Raw genomic sequence first — 3,647 nt, forward strand, 5'->3', positions numbered from 1 at the left:
TCCCTCTCTTCCCCCCTCTTCTCCCTCTTTCCCCCTCCCTCCCTTCTTTCCCTCCTCTCCGAGCAGCCCTGGTAAAGGATCTTTTTTCCAAATGATTACTTTAAATAACGACAGCAAAGCAACGGCTCTTTGGAAAGATTTGCATTTAGAGATGATTTTTAAAAAAAAAAAGCTCCTGCCACTCAGTGCATCCTTCAAAGGTGGGTTTGGTTGGTAGGGTTTTTTTTTTCTTTTTTCTGTTTTTTGGTAGGATTATAATAGTTAAGTAAGTCCTGCAAAAGAGAAAACAGATGGAGAAGACAATGAAAGAAAACAAGCCCAGCCCAGAGCCTGCAGGGAGAGGAGCAGGCGGTCAGCCTCACCCAACGGCAGCCTGGGCACATGGCACAGATCTGTCTGTGTATAAATTTTAAAAAACAAACTAACTAAATCTAACTATAGATATCCTAAAGGCTATTTGCATGTATATATAAAACATACGTGATTTATAACTATTAAATAACACATTGATATGTGTTATTTAATACACAATACATGTAAATTCTGTATTTTCTAAGTACAAACGTAGACACACTCAGCTTGTTTTAATTCACGAGGTTTCATTTCAGTGTCTGACTAGATATAGAAAAATACTTAACGACAGCGTCACAGCATCTCTGCACGCACGGCACGTTGCCACAGTCTGGTTCCCGTTGAAATTCTTATTTACCATTGCTTATCTCCTGGTGGGTTGGTGTTTTAATTTGGTTATGTGTGTATATATTTATTTATTTATAAAAACCATTATTTGCGGTAAATAGCCCCAGCTTGAAAAAGAATTGAAATGCACATTTTTTTAAAAAAAAAAAAAAAGCCTGAGCTATATAAAACTAATGCATTTGTCAGCTTTCATCTAATGTCGATTAAAGCACTTAGCATACACAAATTGATAAGCTAAAGCCCTTGATAAAAGCCTTGTTGCCGGTGGCTCACAGCCACTGTAACCTCACTTAGGAACAATCGCCCCTTTCCTGCCCTCAACCCTCCCAGAACTGCTCTTACTGACAAAAAAAAAAACATTAGCTCTCTGGTGACCAGCTCTAATACCCAGGAGTGCCCCCAAACCACTGCCAAAAGGAAGAAATAATAGTACTAGTACTAGTACTAGTACTAATACTAATACTAATACTAATACTAATACTAATACTAATACGAAGAAGGAGAAGGAGAAGAAGAAGAAATAAGGAGAAGAAGCAGGAGAAGAAATAAGGAGAAGAAGCAGGAGAAGAAATAAGGAGAAGAAGCAGGAGAAGAAATAAGGAGAAGAAGCAGGAGAAGAAATAAGGAGAAGAAGCAGGAGAAAGAAGGAGAAGAAGAAGGAGAAGGAGAAGAAGAAGGAGAAGAGGGAGAAGAAGGAGAAGCAAGTAGTCCTGGTGCTGTCTCTGTGCCCAATAAAAGCCAAGCACCAACACCACGTTGGTCACCGAGATGCTCTCAGGGATTTTTATTCATTTATTTAATTTATTTTAATTATTATTTTTAGGTTTCCTTGCCTGGGGTGGGACAAGGACCGGCGTCTGCCCACCACCAGCTTTCACTACTCTCAGGACCCTCATTTTGGGACGAGGAGCTGGGCACAGCCTTTCCTCAAGGTGCATGAAAGACGATAAAAATAATTCCCTTCTTAAGCTGCCACTTCTCCAACCTTTTGGCTTTTTGACATCCTGGGTCAGCGTCTGGGAACCAGTGCCTGGGGAGGGAAATGTGGCAAGACACAGGCAAGGACCCCTTTTTTATTTTTAAACTGGTTTTATTCTACAATTTTTTTTTTTAAACAACATTCATAAAACATTAATTACAAAAAAGAAATGTGCTAATATGGGGTAGGTTGTGTGTGTGTTTGTTTTTCTTTTTGCTCTTTGTATACCAACAACCAGAAATTCACATTTTTGAAAGGGTAGTCATACTTTTATGACGCACATTCAAATACTTTTTAACTTCCAGATACAAAATTCGAAGGGCATATAAGGGGCTTACAAGGAGCAGATATTTTAAAAGAAAAAAAAAAGGAATTATTTTAGTTGTCAGGGTTTGACTTCTGCATCGAATTGAGCTGTGCTCAGCAGTGGGGCTGGGGAAAGGCAGGATCTGTGACCCGAGGGGGAACAGCAGCAGCCTTTGAAAAAAGAAACCATCTCCTAAATTACCCAAACCGGCCCAAATTCAAGCCTCCGCCCCAGCGCTCTTAAGCGGAGTCAGCTCCAAAATCCGAAAGCAAATATTTGGCTTCATCCCCCTGGATTTCAGGGCAGGGGAGGGAGAGGAGGGGATTTTCTTGATTGCCCTCAGCCTCCCGGCTTCGAATGGCTGAAATGGGATCGGCTGGGAAAGCTCAGCCCTCGAGAAGGGACGTTCTGTCCCGAAATGACTCCATTGAACGCTCTCAGCAACCTAAAACCCAACGAAAAAAAAACCCTGGCCTCCCCCCGCCAGAAGCCGCACGTCGATGCTACTCAAAGAAAAAAACCTGCTCCAGTAAGTGACTCGTCTCGTGCGCCATGATTAAAAATGCACAAAGAAAAGGAAAAAAAAAAAGGAAAAAAAGCTTTATTCCTTAGTAAAATAGACACCAAGTCTTGCTTCTAACACTACGGTTATGAGCGACGCTTGCCTTGCCGGTCAGAGGTGAGCGTTGGGAAGTATGTTACAAAAGAGAGGAGAAACTTTGGAGGCACGAGGCTTCCTTCCAAAGCCTTCTTTTGCAGAAAATGGGAGGGATGAGGTGATTTTCCTCTCCTGCCTGACCCTTGGCGACTCAAGCCTTGCTGCCACGGCTGCGGCGGGAAGTGGAGATGCGAGGAGGCAGCGTCCGTCCTTGGTTGGGGGCACTTGAGGGCATTGCAAAAAAAAAAAAAAACAAACCCAAAAAAACCCAACTGTCCCCAAAAAAGGGGGGCTGTGCAGGATGAGTCCACCCAAGCGCAGCGATAACCTCGCTGTGACCACGGCTAAAGTCCGTGGAGCCAAGCTGATAAAGCATCTGGAGCCACGCTGACCCCCTGGACCAAGGCAGCGTCCACGCTGACCCCCTGGCCAAAGGCAGCGTCCCCCCTCCAGCCAAACCACCCCCCTCCTCCCCCAAATTCAGCTGAAATTCTCAGGGACGGCAGCTCCATCCATTTTTCCTTCCAAAAGCTCTTGAAAAAAAAAAAAAAGAAGCAGCTTTATTTTGGTTCGTTGCTTGCCCGTGGAGCCCCTCTCCCTCCCCATGTGGAGTATTTAAGGAGCACTTGTCCATCGCGTGGTTGCAGGAGAGGCTGGGATTTAAAAAGTGCCCCCAAATTGTTGCCCGAGTGGGTGTCTGCAGCGGGAGGGGGCTGCTCGGCTTGCCTTGGTGAAGGAGCAGGGGCTTGCAAAGCCACACCGGTTTTACCAGCTGGATGAGAAGCAAATTCCACAAGCGTGTGAGTTATTTAAGCTAAAAGAACCCAACAAAACTGTTCAGGGCAGAGACACGTGAAAGCCGGATAACGGGCTGCAGCGAAGGATGGAGGGATGGCAAGGGGTTCCAACCGGATCTGTCCTCTCTGCGTCCAGAGGGTTTGGTCCAAGTTGACCTTTATGCAGGTTGATTATTCTGAAGCCACATATAGATGCAGATATCAGGG

Source organism: Apaloderma vittatum, unplaced genomic scaffold, assembly GCF_000703405.1.
Source record: "Apaloderma vittatum isolate BGI_N311 unplaced genomic scaffold, ASM70340v1 scaffold24662, whole genome shotgun sequence".
Lineage (NCBI taxonomy): Eukaryota > Metazoa > Chordata > Aves > Trogoniformes > Trogonidae > Apaloderma > Apaloderma vittatum.